Below are 18,210 nucleotides of genomic sequence, written 5' to 3'. Positions count from 1 at the left end.
ATCAATACATTATCTGAATTTATTGTTTATTTTTGCTTCATATCCAGTGTTCTTAGGACTAAGGGTCCTGACTTGCAAGAATAAATGAATGAATGAATGAATGAATAAATGAATGAATGAAGTGTTTGGATGTAAACAGGAGATTCTGAAATGTATCAAAGCAAATAATCACTGTTTGTTTGATGTGAAAATGTTTTTCATTGTACAACAAATAGTGAATTATTAAAAAAAAGATGGAGAAATGTATAGGTTCAGTTTATATGATGAATTACTTTAGCACATGAACATAATTTCAGCAGTTGTGTCAACTGGATAAGGGGGTATAATGCTGTAAAACCACCCCTAAAAACAACAACAACAACAACAACAACAACAACAACAACAACAACAACAAAAAACCTGAATTAAGGAATATCACTGATTATGTGTTCAACAGCACTGCAACATGTTTGCACACAGTGACTGGTTTAGAGCTGAAACTCTGAATCTCATGGAAGAGACTGGTGATCAGAGCTGAGTACACACACACACACACACACACACACACACACACACACACACACACACACACACACACACACACACACACACACACAAAGAACAAAAGGAATAAATAATTGCAACACTGATCATTATCTTTAAAAAAAACCTAATACGACCATATTAGAGTATTGTGTATTTTTTTAATCTCCACTGCCTGAAATCTGAATACAAAATTCCGCAAAATATTCGTCTTGTTGTGATTGGATTGCGTTTGCAAACATCTGGCAACCCGACATTCAGCCCCGCAGTCCGGTCTCGCTGAGACTACACTGATCTGCGCGTGTTACCATACAGCCGCGCGCGCACTGACGCGAGTTTCCTGGAGCTGCTTTAATCACGGCGTGATTTTCTAATTTTTTTTGTCCTCCCCTTTCTTTTTTGTATGCACTCAAGAGCTCAAGCAAAGGAAGAAGCCTGAGTACACGGACGAAGGCTCCCGGATTGTTCTTCATTCAGCCTGCGGGAGGGAGAGCGCGCGATGCGGCCGCGCCGCCGGAGACACGGTGAGCGCCTGTGAGAGAGAGAGAGAGAGAGAGAGAGAGAGAGAGAGAGAGAGAGAGAGAGAGAGAGAGAGAGAGAGAGAGAGAGACACACACTAGGACATTTGTTTTTCATGCATCTTTGTAAACTCGAAAAGCTCAGTTTCTACCCACTGGACTTGATCTTGCGCGGCGTTTAGACACAAACCCAAAGGCGCAGCGACGCGTTCCGGTTTCCTTCAATTACCGGCGCTCACCTGCGTGCTGCGTTTGCGCGCTCCTTTCCAAATAGAAACGCAACAATATTATTACGTCTAGAAACAAAACGAAACAAAACAATCACGGATTTCTTTATGCATTTTGAACACATGCACACTTTTTTCTCCCTTTTTTTTTCTTTCTCCCTAATGATTGATATTTTGGGAACGATCTTGATTCGGTGCGCGCGGGCGCGCTAATTAACGGCTATATAATAATACTAATACTTAAAAAGAAAGAAAGAAAGAAAGAAAGAAAGAAAGAAAGAAAGAAAGAAAGAAAGAAAAGAAACCTTCAAGGAGTGAAGAGAAACATCACTGGACAGACTGGAAGGATTATCGCAGTGCAGCGATTCAAGTGTGTGTTATTTTTTTTGTATATTTTGTGCAAACGGAGAACATCACCGTGAGTCCATCCATCTGTGCAGTCTATATATTTATATTTAAGATATAAGGTAGGTAGGATAACTCAAAAGCTTTGTAAGGATTGAACTTGCCCTGATAAATATCTATTGCTCAGATGCATTATGCATGTGAAGCTGATTGGTTAGTTAGGAACAGTAATTTTCTTTTCTTTTTTTTGCGTATGGAATCAATGAAGATCAATGGTTCATAGTGAATAAGATGAATGGTAGGAATGCTGATGAATGACATGGGTGATGCAGGTGGAAAGGGTTTACCAGATGCATGTAGGCATGCACAAGCATCTGGGATAAAATGCCGCATCTTGTTTTTTTTTAATGGTCATGTTGTTACCTGGGATTTGGTATAAAACCCATGAATCAAGGTGAAACAGAGATGCATTAAGGTTTTCTGTGTGTCCCTCTCTGTGTTTTTTATTATGCATGACAGCGTGTCAGCTCGAGCGCAGCTGCTCCATACACAGATCAGTGATGATCACACTCTCATTCTCATAGACTCATTCGTTATCATTTCAGAAGCCTGAAGAAATGACTCGCAAAGTGCATTCGTCAGTCAAACGTTCATTCGTTCGTTTAGAGTAATGCCTTTGACCCGATCAGATCAGGGTCGATGTCGATCCCGGGGAATATTAAATGTGAGGTGGGAATACGCTGGTACAAATCCAAATGAAAGCAAAGGTTGAGTCTGAGATGAAACTCAGCTCATGATGTAAAGATTGAACAGAAGAAAATGACTCGGTGCTGAAATCACAAACGAGGATCGTGTCGACGTGGGCCGTGTTACAGAACATGGGTTCCTCGGTTGTGGCGTTCATGAATCAGAAATTCAAGCTCTGGATCTTTAATATGTGAAAAAAAGGTCCCATTTTCTCACATAAATCAATGTCTGATTCAGTCCCTAACACGTTAAGAGTTTCTTCGATGATGTCAGAGATACAAAAGTTTAAGACAAGACATTAAAATGCATTCATTTTGACCATTTCGGATAAACTGCTTCTATAACATTGCTTTTAAACGTTGGAATATTAAAACAGTTTCCTTTAACACTCATTGAAGAGGAAACACATTCAGCACATCGGTTTTGATTGTTTGTTTGTTTGTTTTGAAAAAAAAATTGCCCTTTTTTTTCTATATAAAACCGAAAAAATACACCCCACAGTTTTCAGACATTTTCCATGCTGACAGTGTTGGCATTTCTAACTCTGGGTTAATTATTGTAAACAAAAACAAAACAAAACAAAACAAAAAATCTAAATCTAAATACAAAAGATCCCACAGACATTGGATTTAAATCTGAACACAGATCCTGATCCTGATTTTTTTTTTTTATCAAATTTTTTTGCTTTTATATAAAACAAACAAACAAACAAACAAACAAAAAATTCACAGCTCATAACTACTTTTTAAGATTTCCCAAAACGTATAATAAAAAAAATTATCTAAACTTTATAAAGACAATCATATTTTCTAGATTAATCAGTAACAAAATTATTTTCAACATTTCTGTCATTTTTTTTCTAACAACAGTGACATTTTATGATATTTGTGACTGTGTTATTTAGAGTCCCATATACTAGGTATACAGAATATATATTTAATTACACGATGCTTCATTTGCATAAATATATTGTACATTCTCCCAAATATGAAAAATAATACTGCAAAAAAAGTCTGGAACATATATATATATATATATATATAATGTGTTGTGTACATGTGCTAGCATGGTCACTGTGCTGCTAGTTCTAAACAGAAAAAAGACGTCTTCAAGTATTGATCAGATCAACTCTGTACCAACGTTTATTTACACCACTTTTGTCACTTCGATGTTTCCTTGGTTTGGTGTCGAGTGTGTGTGTTTGTGAAGAAAGGTAATTGTGAGATTTTTTTTGTCTCTAATTGGTTGTCAGTGTTTGTTGTGTCCCAAGAACTTGTCTGACATTTCTCATTACCAGTATCCATGCGTTAGACAATAATATCTTTAGGTGGTTGTGTGTGTGTGTGTGTGTGTGTGTGTGTGTGTGTGTGTGTGTGTGTGTGTGTGTGTGTGTGCCCTTGGATCGCATAGAGAGCTGTTGACCTCGGCCCTTCTGCATTGAGTGAATGACTGTTGGAGTGTTTAGCTGTTAATGCCTCTCTAAATGACCAGAGAACCTCGGCAGTTAACTCGGCAGTTAGCGCTGCATTAACCGAGACCTTGGTGCAGGGTCCTGGGAAGGAGGTGTGCTTTTTTTTGAGACATTTTCAGAAAGAAAAAGAGCAAAACGATTGAGGTGTGCTGGGATGAGTAGAGGAAGTGACACAGTTCCACTCCTCTTGCTGCAGATCTGTATAACTGAATAAGAATGAACTGATGATGTGTTTTAAACAAATACTGATGCTACCAAGTAAAGATATGAATCTGAGGTGTACTTATTTCTTCTTCTGGGCATCTGGTTAAGACGAGACATGTGCATCAGGACTGGGGAAAAAAGCTGTATGAGCATGCTCACAGGACGAGCAATGATAACTGTTCCAGTGTTTAGTTATTCATCCTTAGTAACTGCCTGGTCAGGGATATAATTCTTTAAATTAGGCTAATATATAGTGTGTGGGAACAAACAACAATAATAACATTTCAAGCACACATTTCTGTTTGAGATCAGTTATGAACTTGTGCTGCAGTGTTGTAGCTGAGGTTGAGGACGTTTCAGAGTCGGACTTGCAGACAGCGCTAACATTTTTTCATTTTAACTAAAAAAAAAACAAAACGAAACAAACAAACAAACAAAAAAAAAAAGACTCGACCCCAAACACATTGGGTTTAATTCAGATTCCAGGTCCACATCCTGATATTTGGAGCATTAAACAGCTAAAGTTAGCGTCATTGCACTAAACACTATCTGCATAGTCACCCGATCCACTATAACAACTTCTCCTTTGCTTAACCCTTGTATGTTGTTTCGGGTCTGTGGGACCCATTTTCATTAACATCAATAGTTTTGAAAAACTTTGCTTCCTTGTAAATTTGTTGATTTTTTTTATTACATTTTATTAAGAAACAACAAAAAACGAGTAGCACTTTACTTAAAAAATGTGATGTAATAAAGGAAAAGGGCAAATATGAATCATATATGCTGTTTATATTGCTTGTAATTGGGATGAAGTAAGTAAACATCTGTAGAGTATTTTAACATCAAATTTTTGATTGTGTTGAATTAAAAACTCCAAAAAAATACAGAACACTGGCTGAGTAAGAAAAATACGAATAACATACAAGGGTTAATAAATCCGACTCGGTTAGGATTTTTTCCCCCAATCAGCCATGTCATACTTCTTCTTCTTCTTCTTCTTTTTTTTCCTGCATCCCTGCAGTTTTTCGTGTGAAAAATTGATCTCCTTGGCTGGCACTTTGACCCCATCTGGTTGCAGATTAAATCAGTGGGATGCATTAATCAATGATTATTGGGTTGAGGAAGGGCTTATCTGTGCCAACGGTGTTTGAAGATCAGGAAGCGGCATACTGTGATCAAAGTACGATGAACAGATTGTGCTCGATGGATTGACAAGAATCTCTCTTTCTCTCTCTCTCTCTCTCTAATAATAAGAATAAAAAAAAACTTGTACACAAACAGCCTTTATTTGAGTTTGTGTGTGTTACATGTTTGTGTGAATCCATGTGCCTAGCTGTTCTAAGCACTGCATTTTTCTGTCAATCTACCAAATATATGAGCTGATGGTTCTCTTAGCGGAAGGCCTTGCTACAGGGCAGCTGAGATATTGCTTTTTCTTTATCAGTTCCTTCTTCTTCTTCTTCTTCTTCTTCTTCTTTATTTATTTCTTTATTTATTTCTTTATTTTTTGTTGGATTGTTGAAATTGTAGCCTGTAAAATGCACGTAGTCTCTCTTGCTTTCCCTAACATGGCAGTCAGGGTTGCCAGATATCTTAGGATGAATTCAAAAGGTTTTTCCATGTTTTAGAGAGTTTACACACACACACACACACACACACACACACACACACACACACACACACACACACACACACACACACACACACACACACACACACACACACACCAGCACCACTCCTCCTACACCACACACACACACACACAGACACACACACTCGCATGATTTACCTCTCCTTACTTCAGCTGGTGTTTGGTTTCTCTACTAATGAGGCCGATTTCTAACCGTGCAGGATAATTCGAAGCCCACAGCTGCCGAGCTCTGTGATTCGTTAAGCCCATTCTGACTACTTCCATATGGAACAAAGTCATTGGCTTTCATGCTGTTGCTCTCGGAAGACCTCTTCATCCGTTCAAGTAGATCTCTTACACCCACCGGATTTCTGAACGGTGTTACGGACTAAAATGAGGCATATCGCTTTTCCATTAGCTTTGTTGAATTCTAGGTCTTAGCGCAATTACTGCAGACTTTCAGATTTGTCACCACGTACAACACGATGGTGATAAAATCAGGGTGACGTGCTGTGTGATCACTGGTTTTTCATGTCAGATTATATATCCAAAATCCTCAAAGGATTCCACCGTAACTATATCTTCAAGTTTTGTTTTTTGTAATTTTGCGTCGTCCTCCTGGTAGCTTTTAGGTGCGAATTTTGGCAGTGGTCTTGCTGTGATTTTAAGAAGACTGTCAGCGCCACTAAATCTTCGTTCAAAGATTTCCAACTCATCGTGAATTTGGTCTGAAGCCATCTTTAGTGTGGGGAACTTTAGTTTGTCCCAAAGCTAAGAGTGAGAAAATCGCTCTTTGTGTTATTTTACTAATTCAGCATGAAGCGTGTTCTCAAAATAACAGAGCTTTCGCCTCAGGGGCCGGAGAAATCGGTCAGTCTTTCTCCTGAGAAACTTGATTTAATAAAGCAGCGGGTCTCAATATGTTGTAATGAGACCAAAATCCAGACGTCTGGACTTCCAGAGTCAAAAGAAGACCTGGTCCTGGATCAGTTCTTTGGGTTCTATCAGGAACACACAATACTTGTTGGGTCAATTTAGTTCAGCAATAAAGTTAACAAGCTGAAGCTCATTACAGCCTTTGGTATAAATATAAATATAAAATGAACTTTGCACAAATCCTGATTGCAGACAGATATAAGACGAAAAAAATCCGTGCTTTCACATGATGTTGCTTGGATACAGACTTTTCCAGAACAAGCATTGAACCATTTTCCTTGCAAGCCCCTTTCTATTGGTGAAATAAATCCAAATTAATTGAACAAACCAGCCAGGCTTTGTATGGAACATGGTTTCCTTTGTTTTGTTAACCAAGCCGTCCCAAAACAATGGGAAGCGTGCGGATAGTCAGTTTCTGGTTCTGCAGCGTGACCTCCTTGTTCTTAAATCAATCTCAAATGAACAAGTCCTGCCTCCCAGCTGGAGCGAGCATGGCTGTTAGACAGAGAAACATTCAGATATTGTCTCGCAGCATAGCTCTGTCAGATACAGTTTAGAAGAAGTGAACAAGTGAAGACTAACTTCCCAAAATAAACATCTCCCTTTCAGGGGGGGGGGTTGAACTTGTTCTCCTCACGTCCTCGCCACGCGCCGATATGAGAGCGAACACCTGGTAGGAAGAACAAATCTTATGATTAGAAGCAGTGAAGTGACATTTAATTGTAAAGCTCACCAATCTTGTGTTCCCACCCACAAAGACGCACTACCGTTCAATTAAGCCGTTCGGAATCATCCATTAAGTCAAATTAGCACAAGGCTATAATTAGCCACAGCGAGGATCGCGGTGAAGGTGAACAGAAAGACGAATATAACCCCGTATCAGACACGGAAGACTGCTTCTCAGTTATCCCCTAGTTCGTTTCGACCGAGGATTAAGTTGCAGTTAAGATATTAAGAAAGCACCAGGGATCTGTGACGAGTAGGAAACTAGGAACTTTTTTTTATAACAGTCATGAAAATTGTTTTGAGGCTTATGAGGCTTAACAGGTCATTTCGGTGTGAAGGAGGCCTGATGTTTGACTGCAAACGGTGTCAGCTGCTCTGGCATACGCTTTAGCTATTTGTTAACACCGCCATCCACATACATTCCGTTCAATTAACAAAATGAATTCCTTGCCCAAGCCAGGAAAACGATTACAAAAGGGAGGAGGCACCTACAGCACCTGGTGCAGCAAATTGGGGAGTCTGTTTGTGTTTGTTTGTGCACAAACAAATACACATTTTTAATGTTAGCACAAATCCAGGCTCGTAGCGGTCGCATTGGTCACAAGTTGACTCCTCGGTCGACTATGAAGAAAAAAAAAAGTGTAAAATATGATTATATCAGCATATTTGCATTAGCCTCCTGGAGTACACAGTATCAGTAACTACTGCTGATGTATACCATCTGCATGAGCCTGCACAGTAATTCATCTTGTCCTCGTTGTTTCTGCCTGTTTCCGACTCTCTCAGCCTCTCAGCCAGGTATCGGGTCGATCAGCAAGGTGACATCACTGAGCCCCCAAGGCCTTGTACAGTATGTGACAGGAAATATAGAGAGCGTGCGCGTGTGTTCGTGTGAACGTTTTCCAACCGAAAGCGATAAGTCAAAGCGTCTATTTTGCCGGGAATGTAATCACCGCACCACATTTCTTTAATACATTTCTTTAAGGCCTGCTTTGGCAAAGGAGTAGAGTTCCATAGCAGAAGCAGCTGCGTCTTGTCTCAGACAGTAGTCTAGAGAGGAGATGAATTTTAGATTGACGCTTGGCAAACACGCATAAACTTTCACAACTTAAATAGCCTCCGAGCTGAGCTGTATTTTCCCCAAGTCAAGGCAGGATTGTTTTTGTTAAGTATACAACAGAAAGATAAAGAAACCTAACAATCCAGGAGCGTTTTCATAATTACCCCAAGGACAATTAAGATGAGCTTCGAGTTTTGTGTTTATGTTGGCATCAAGGACTGTTTTTTTTTTTTAAATGTGGACTATTCAGCCAAGGTTAATGTAGCTTTTTTTGTGCTACTCCGAAGGTCAGAAAGGCATTGTGATTTTTTTTGGGGTTTTTTTGAGAGATTTTGTTTTGGTTTTATGTTGAGTGCTTTAGGCACCACACTTCCTTTCTCAACAAAAGAACTTAAAAAGATAGTTCAGCCTATAAGAGGTTCAATCAAAGCCAAAAAAAACCCCAAAGCAGCAGGAAGTCCTTGAATCATTTCTTTCGGGCGCGTCACGCTGTCATCTTTTCTGTCCGTTTTTGAACAGGGCGTAGGTTGGCGAGATGTGGCAGGGAGTAATGCAGAAAATTCCACGGTGTGCAGGCTCATGGATGAAAAGAAAGGCTTCCTTTCTAACCCTGCTTTTGTGTGAGGTGCGAACTCTGGCACTGGAGCTCCATAATGAAGAGGATTAAGCGAATCAATTCTAGCTCCTCTCTCTCATCACCGTCCGCCCCCAATTACGCCAAGTTGTGCTGTTCGGCCCAACGCGGAGCTGCCAAATAGGGATTTACCCCACAGCTGGGGGGTGTTAGTGCAAAAGGCAGACGACTGAAATCATGGAGATGTCTGGGCTTGAGCCCGGGCCCGGTGGGCATGCTCCAGCCACAGCTAAGCAAACTGTGACTCAGTGTCTCATTTCTTAAACTTTTGAGAATATTGGAAGAGTTTGAAAGATACCAAGGTGCCCATCTGGGCTGTTCTGGGACCAGCTTTGTGGTTTCTCTTCAATGCACAATTGCCTTTGTGTTGTTAGGTAGTTATTTCCCAATCCTCATTCCGCTAAGCTTGAGGTTTTGCACATTTTTTATTTTTTATTTTTTCCGAACACCTACTCTTGCAACACTTCATAAGAGAGTATGTTATGTTTCATCAGCAAGCATGCAATAAAACTGTCCACTTTAACTTTAAGAGGAAAATTGTCTGAAGTGGCAGATGAGGTTCTATTCTTTATTTAAATAAAACCTCACAGAATTTTATATTTAAAAATGTGTTTTTGTCCGATTCTGAAAGATCCTGTAGCTATAAAAGCGTATAAAGCTCAGCAGACAGAGGATCATGTTTCCCATGGACTGACATTAACTCACACCTGACAAGTTGAATCAGGAAGACTGGATTAAATGTAGTGTGTTAGATAGCAGTGAAATGGCATCCCCTAGACTGGGATTGGGAACCACTGGGTTCAGATGTGTTAGCCATCTGGCTATCTCTGCAGGCTCAGACTTGATCCGATCTGGGAGACTTTCCACCATCCAGAAGGCGTATCTGGGTGAGACACTGCCCATCTGGGCTGCTTTTGGGGGCCATTTTTGTGTGTGTGTTTTTTTTTTCTATAAGGATATGGCAGGTCTGTCAAGAAAAAAGGTAAATAAACCTACACTGTACCTTCTCCGCATAATTTCCTTTGTAGCATTTGTTTTAAATGGGAATAAAGATTGCGTACCTTAGAATGATTTGAGGTACAAAACTGGACCTCGGGTACCATTAGCTTTAAGAGTACACTACATTCATCTTCTATAGATGCTCTAATACCCAACAATGACATTTCATCGGGTGTCAATGAAATATAAAGTTTTAGACCTTTTATTCCACCAGTGAGAAGAAAAGATACTTTGTCAGGATGATATGAAGGATATCGATTAGATGACTCGATTCGATCGGATCAAGGGCCTTGTCTCCATGGTAACAATGGAGTCATCATGTTCTTCCTGAGCTACATCAGAAACGCGGATGGGTTTAACTCTTGTAATTTATGCATCCAATCTGAATAAGAGCTCGAGATGGCATGATCCACAAGCAGTTTGCCAAAAATGAACAGATACCTCTGACACACACAAACACACACACACACGTTGTTCGCCGATCCACTTCTCAAACCCAGTCAGAGAGACACACAGGCTCTCCCTAACGTGCCCCACATTTCCTCCGTCTTCCCACATCGTTAGCGTAGCCCTCAGGGTCAAACCACTTATGCTCTGCCACTACACACAATCACAAATGCAGACGCAACGAGATATAATACTTCAAAGTAACTCGAGCCGTGCCGATGTTTTTCTTCTTATTTAACTCATGCAACGTTTTTTTTTTCTTTGTTATCATAGCTAAAGGTAAATCTGCCAAATGAATCAACCCGGACATTATAAAAGCGTCTCTTCCTTTAGAGATGCGTACGCAAGTCTAGGAGCCTGTTTGATGAGCCTGTTGTTTTCTCTTAATGCATTTTAAGTGAAGAGTCCAGGAGCGGTGTTTGCACATGCTTCAGTTCATTCCTCAACAGGCTGAGCTAAAACTGAGCACAGGAAATACACCACAGTGGGGGCCGCGTCTTCCCCAGAGCTGCACTGTCACTGGCTGAGAAAAATGCCATTTATCTTAGCTTGTCACTGTTTGACTCGTGGATTGCTAAACAGTATGACACGTGGCATGAATAACAGGTGAGAAACACAATAGCAAGCCTTTAACTGAGATAGGAAAGGTTTAAAAAGTGGTCCTATGCACACCTCGGATGGTTGAGGTTTGGCGAAAAAAGCCAAAATACCCCTGAAAATGTATTTGTTTATTTTTAGCAAGATAAATACACTCAAAAACTGATATGAAAGAAAAACATGCATTAAGTACAAAAGTAAAAACCATATTTGCTCAGTATAATGTCAGGCTTCACAGTGCAGTAATCTTTATTAGCAAGAAATAATAGAAATAATGTTGTGAGAAGGGGGCACGGTGGCTTAGCGGTTAGCACGTTCGCTTCACACCTCCGGGGTTGGGGGTTCGATTCCTGCCTCCGCCTCGTGTGTGTGGAGTTTGCATGTTCTCCCTGTGCCTCGGGGGTTTCCTCCGGGTACTCCGGTTTCCTCCCCCGGTCCAAAGACATGCATGGTAGGTTGATTGGCATCTCTGGAAAATTGTCTGTAGTGTGTGTGAGTGAATGAGTGTGTGTGTGCCCTGCGATGGGTTGGCACTCCGTCCAGGGAGTTTCCTGCCTCGAGGCCTGATGACGCCTGATAGGCACAGGCTCTCCGTGACCCGAGAAGTTCGGATAAGCGGTAGAAAATGAATGAATGAATGAATGAATGAATGAATGAATGTTGTGAGAACATCAAAAAGAACAGAAAAAGAATTCACCACCAACACTGTCACTGTGGTGTATTTAAAGACACTAATCAAGGATTTAACAGCGATCAGGTAAACACCACAAGGTAACAAGATAGCAAACCAAAGACAGGGATAGAATAGAAATGAAAACATGTGCGTGGTGTTCATCACCATGGGAAATTCACAGGAAAGGGAAAACTGTGACCAGATAGACATTTGAGGGTAATTTTAAATGTCTAACTATGATATCAAATAAAGAGCCCTTGGAATTTATCATCGCGAAAAAATGATTTATTTTTTTCTTTTCTTTTTTTTCTTTTTTGGTTTGGCTTGTTTTTGCTTCCTACTACCTTATTAACATTTGTTTGCTTGTCATTTTCATTATGACTTTCTCATGTAGTGTATTCCTCATGATGCGCTTTGTGTTTTTTGTATCGTAATGCTTCGATTGTTTTCGGCTGACTCGGACACCGCATCAGATCATAACACGTAACGTTCGATGGGGATGTGGTACAGTAGCCTAGTGGTTAAGATGCTGGCCTATTGATCAGAAGGTCGAATCCCAGGTCCACCAAGGTTCCACTTCTGGGCCCCTGAGCAAGGCCCTTAACTCTCAATTGTTTAAATTGAAATAAAAATAATAATGTCACTCTGTATGAGTGTCTGCTAAATGCCATAAATGTAATGTGATTGTAAATACACTGGTACGTCTTTTTCATGATAACTCACGCAGCAGGACTGTGAAAGGAGAACTAGTGTTTGTGCGGGTGGAAGAGAAACTGTATGTGTGTGGGAGAGGCCTGGGACACAATGCTTCATTGATACTGCAGAAAAACAGCGATGCCTTAGCCAACGGTTCATTTAACATAGTTCATCACTCCCCACCCGGCTGAGGAGTTGCTCACACCCAGCCAAGCCTCACGATTACAAGCCGTGTAATAAACCAGTTGTAGGATCCCATGCCTGTATTACTTCCAGTGACATTTAGCAGCCCTGTAGTCACAACGAAATGTGCAGGAATGAAAATTTGGCACGTCTGTACGTGGCCATGCCAGTTCAACTCCGCATAATGGACGGTAAGAGTTAGCAAGGCTGTGCTTGTGCCAATTTTAGAGTTTATTACGGATAGTTGATCTAAATTAGAGCATTTACTGACGGAAATTGAATTGGCTTATAGAGTTCAGGCTAAGTTGCTCGCATTACAGGCACAGTCCAGCTGCAGCATCGTTACCTTCTTGCTTCTGAGCCATTCTGGCACTGTACTATAGACCTTCTTTCGATCATCTTTGACAGTGACAGCTTTATTTATGCATTAACAACTCCTTTTTTGTTACCCTGTGCTGGGAAATGTGGTTTCCTAAGGCAGGGAGAGCAAAACGATTATACAGAGGCCTTGGTGAAGTTAATTTATGGCACATTTGGAAAGTGGGTTCAGGCATGAATATGTAATGCAAAAGTGCACCTGCAACAGAATGCTAATTACCGTGCATACACACACACACAGTAACATTGCTAACCCTCCCTTTTGCACCACTAATTGGACTTCATTCGCCACTGCAGTGTTTGGTGCTAAAGTTTGGGAATTTAAATGTCACAATGCTGCACGGTTCTCATACATCCGCAGTGCTAAACACGTTTTGTGACGCCGAGGATATCTAAATGTCACCAGGTTTATAATACCGCCTGGTCAACTCAAGGTCATAATTTGTGTTAAGAGCAAAAACTCAACGTGTGTCTGCACATGATTTTATTTCCTTTTTATCTTTCATAAAACCTTCCATTTCCATTCTGTATTTCTGACTGGTACGTTTACAACACACCAGGAAAGGTTGAGCAAGAGCCAACATACTAAACATGTTCCTATAGCCTCAGCACTCATCGCTCCAAGATTGCGGGTGAATCAGGCATCTCCGCTGCAGAGCGAGTATTCTCAAACACACAATTCTCTCTAGTTACAATCTGGAGAGCAGAGAAGAGTGTTGAGGTCAGCTCTACTGCTCCCAAGAGCGCTTATCTTCAGCATGATAAATATTCCAGCCCATTTTGATTCTCTTATTTCATCATTTAGCCACTTAAACAAAGTGCATCTTCATAAATAAAGCATCACGCTGCTCTGATATCACGCAGCAATTTTTAGCGACACTCTCATTGTGTTCACTGTCAGGAACTGTTTTATATTTCCACTGCACCAAACGGCACAGGATTACAGTTTATGCTTGGATTTTGTTAGAAGAAATATAAAAAATTTAACTCAGCCAAAGGAGGTCTAAGGAACTTACGATACAAATCTTTCTTTCTTTCTTTCTTTCTTTCTTTCTTTCTTTCTTTCTTTCTTTCTTTCTTTCTTTCTTTCTTTCTTTCTTTCTTTCTTTCTTTCTTTTTTTTCTTCCTCTACTTCATTACTGACATTTAATCTGAGATGCTTCTCCGCCTGCAGCATTTTCCCCGTCTCCCTCTTGGCTTAGTGACTTAGGCTCAATTGATTTTCCCCCAATCGATAGTGTGAAGTTGGAATTAACAGGAAAGTGAGCGGCATGTCCCGCAGGATCCGAGCAGTCACTGGGACTGATGGATCTGGCTACAGCAGCCGCTATGCACACAAGAGGAAGGTGTATCTGAATTCAATCCATCATCGGACACATACAGCCAATGATCTCTGAAGCAGCTCAAATCGCCAACCAATAATCTCCCTCACAAAATCCCCCGTCTCCTCCCGGCCAATAACACTATATCCCTCGTCGCCTTCCTGGCCTTCCAACGAGGCTTGGATTGATGGAGGAGCCTGGCAAGACAGTGTGTTAATACTATGACACACGTCTCTCTCACCTTGAACTAAATTGACTCTCTCTGTGCTTGCGTCTGGAATTTGCTGACGCTCAAGGTTTGTGTCCATTACAAGAAAAAGAGTAGATGTTGACGAAGAGCAGAGTCATTTTGTGGCATGCCGCGAATGAATTTGGCTGTCATATGGTCACTAAAGGTTACAAAAAAGGTAAGGACAGCTTTGATTGAACCAGGACATATTACACAGTTTGATATGTTAGAAAAGCATAGACAGAGGGCCACTTGTTGGAGCTGTTTAGAATAAATGTGAGTTTAAAATGGCAAAAACGTATGAACATAGTCCGCTGAGCTGAGGAGCCCATTTTTCTTTGCTAGTTTGCTTGTCAGCATGCTGACAGTCATAAATGCCCCATGAGCAGCTCTGATAAAACAGACACAGAGCTCTTACTCATCTCTCAATGTCCCTGAGCGGCAAAAGAGAGACATGCGAAATGGAGAGACAAAGGCAGAAAGAAAAATGCCAGACATAGTCCTGATGAACGGTGAATGCATTTCTGCCACAGACATCCCTAATGTTTCATTGTCCCAAACGTAATGGGGATTGTCATGTAACCACAGCGAAGTGGACCGTGTGTCAGGTAACCAGGGTGATGTGTCAGGTTGCTACAGGGATTCGGTCTCAGCGTTTCCTCCCCCCGGCGATGAGCCATCCTTGCAGGGGTCCTCCGGCAACAGACGCTCATAATCACTCATAATGCTCTGAAGGTTGCAGGTCAATAATGAGCAGGCAAAAATCTCCCCTTGCTATGCAGGTATGACTCCTTTCAAGCAAGAGCAGTGCCTTTTTTTTATTTCCCTTACAATCAGTGGAGCATTTCAGAGAAAGACAGAGAAAGCTGCGAGTAGGCGTGTAGGGGTGGGTGAGACGGTGAGATTCTCTAATCATGTTTTGCACAGCTTAACTGCATGATTACTGTGGTCGAGACAGGAGAGGTGTATCACCGAGGCTTGCGCTGCACCTCGGGAGCGGGGATCACAATGATCCACATGGTGTGCTGATGCTGATAACCAGTATCCGGTGACTGTATAATGTTTAAAACGTTCCAACAAAAAACTCTTTCTCCTGCTCCAGATCATTCCTCGCACTCCTGTCTTGTGTTATTGAGTGACTCGGTAGGGTGACTGGTGCCATATTGCATTCATTCATCACGGTCCTGACAGAATGTCAGCAGGGTGTTCGTCCTCTGTCTTGCAGGACCAAAATGCAAGGCTTTCCACTAAAACCCAGGAAATATTATGAGAAGATTTATTCCTGAGTGGTTGCAGGTGTGGGAGGACAAAGTGAAAAAAAAAACAAGCTCTAGATGTAGCTTCATATTGGCTAACCATGCATTAGGTTATCAAAGTTTCTTTAAGATCTTTGAGAAAGTCATAGTCCTTTTTCACAGCGTAACTGTAAAGATATTTATTTCTGTAAAGTTTCTTTGTGACAATATTAAGGAAAAACTATATAAATACAGTCGGTTTGAATTGAGTGCTTAAAATGAACTAACGATATGGCAATCGATATCGACACAAATCATGTGAGGGTGTAGCTTAGAATTTTTTATCATATTTTTGTGTCATTAGGTTTTTTTTTTAACTATATTTTGTAATATTTTGTTATTATTTGATCCTATTTGTTTCTTTCTACAGCACCTTTAAAAGTTTAGCTACAGATCCTGTGTGCTAAGCTAGTCAGCTGGCTAGTCAGTTAGCTTGCATATTAGACAGTATAAAAAACAAATTTGGGATGAACATGCTATATTTTGGTATATTAGTATAAATAAATAAATTGGGGGAAAAAATCTAAAAATAGAAATTAAGATTCATGATGCATGGAATTGAAATCCTACAGTGTGTAATGTAAGTTAGTTTTGTAGCTTTAACTCGCTGACTAGCTGCTTCAGTGCATAATTTTTTTTTTAGTTTTTTTTTTGAGATGATAAAGGTGCAGAGGAATTCACAAGCAGTCTACTTTTTATTAATTTATTTGGCAATAAAAATCCATTAAAAAAGGTGCTTTTTGTTTTTTCGTTTTTAGCCGCTTCTGCATTTCTACAGTAGTACAAAGTAAGCTACCAGTTAGCACTGACTAGCCTTTTCATTCTCAATGTCTCTTTTTGCTTAAAATAAAATGTACTTCCTGTTCTTTGAGGAGTGGAATATTTTAACAACTTTTTTTTCCCCAAATTGAACTTTGCGTAAATTTTTCTCAGGAATGTGTTCGACCTTGCACGAAGGAGTTGTGTAAAGAGTGTGAAGCGAGGGTGTTAGCGATGACAAGGTGGAGCAAAATGAGAGGTTGATCCGATTCGCTCCTTGTCATTCTTGTGTCAAAGTAGGCTTGAGATATGAGGAATGCTCCTTTCGTGAAGGAAATCGTGAAGTATTTCGGCTTCCTGCTTAGCTTAGTGTCGATTAATCGGTAATACGTGTCAACTTTTTTTTTTTTTGCCTGTGAACGTTAGCCATGCATGCGTAACAAGTGTCTGACATGCGACGATGGGTGTGAGCAGTGGTGGGAGTGTGAGTGCGATGAGATGAGATGAGAAAATGTCGCTGGATGATCCCGATTGCTCCTTGTCATTCCCACATTTAACTGCAGACAGTTGGAGCTCAGCAGGAGAGGAGCAGCGTCTCACCTCCTCCACATGCTAAATGTCAGGAAATAAAAGCGCTCCAGTGCTCCAACAGATCATCCTCTTATCGCTTAACTGCTGTTGCTTTCAAGTCTGCCCGTCCTCTAAGAGCTCACACATGGAAAAGGCTGGAAAAGTTGATATTACCAGAGCAAAGATGCAGTACATTTATAAACGAGTGAAAAACAGGCCTGGGATATTAATATTAATGCAATATTCATATTAAATATACACGTTATACCAGGCTTCAGAGTTATTGCACGTATTGTGACAGCGGTGCTGACATTATATAAATAAAGGCTTAGAGCGTGAGTCAGAAATGTGTAAATCAGATGCAAGGCACAAGGAAGCAAGCTAATGTTATAAAGAAGAATCGGCAACACTCAGGTAATTAAAAGAAGAAAAAAGATACATAGAACGAAGCAACCTTTTAGACGGTGCATTTTATACTTTTAAAGCGACTTAATGACACCCCCAAGGTTGATGTGCTCCCAATTTGGCTGCCTCAGAAAGAAAATCTTTCTGTTTCTTACAGTATATAACATATACTCTGACTGGCCACTTTATTAGGAACACCTCCCTGAATCAATTCATGCTATTACCATGCAATTCTGTGGCAGCTGCACAATACCTAAACTCTAGCAGGGACTCTGACCTTGGCAAAAGTCATAATCTGAAAATCTGCAAGTATTCCTATTTAAATGTCCTGTAAGCACATGTTTTAATCATTTAATGCCTTGAGGTGTTGTAGAGTTTAGGATTTTTATTTTTTTTTAAAGAATTTTCTCAAAATCTGGCTTGCCTAACCATGCATGATGCCAGAAATCCGTTCCTAGAAAAACGTGTGATCGGGTCTAATCGTTAGGCGGCTTTCACTCTTGCCTGATTAATTAACTTTTAATATCTTCATTACATGCTTCATGCTACTCCTGAAATTATAATAATTGTACTTGTAGAGCTCAATATCAGTCACCCCACTGACACACTGTACAATTCATGGTACACTTTTAGAGAT

The 18,210-nt window shown here is 40.5% G+C and overlaps 1 protein-coding gene across 24 annotated transcripts in view; it reads left to right on the top strand.

The window, feature by feature from the left end:
• Positions 1-772: 772 nt before the first annotated feature.
• Positions 773-18,210, top strand: part of LOC113635441 (adhesion G protein-coupled receptor L3) — a 280,133-nt gene continuing 262,695 nt past the window's right edge. For 18 of the 24 annotated variants that reach the window (XM_047816308.1, XM_047816329.1, XM_047816330.1 and 15 more), the window contains exon 1: positions 775-1,046. The gene's annotated coding sequence lies outside the window, so the exon portion shown is untranslated. Of the gene's footprint in view, positions 1,047-1,132; positions 1,638-18,210 lie in introns of those variants that run through there. The other 6 variants (XM_047816327.1, XM_047816324.1, XM_047816323.1 and 3 more) reach the window with 3 other exon arrangements.

The sequence above is a fragment of the Tachysurus fulvidraco genome, chromosome 7 (assembly GCF_022655615.1).
Source record: "Tachysurus fulvidraco isolate hzauxx_2018 chromosome 7, HZAU_PFXX_2.0, whole genome shotgun sequence".
Lineage (NCBI taxonomy): Eukaryota > Metazoa > Chordata > Actinopteri > Siluriformes > Bagridae > Tachysurus > Tachysurus fulvidraco.
The sequence above is the reverse complement of the archived record's forward strand: the minus strand, read 5'-3'. Positions and strand labels throughout refer to the sequence as shown.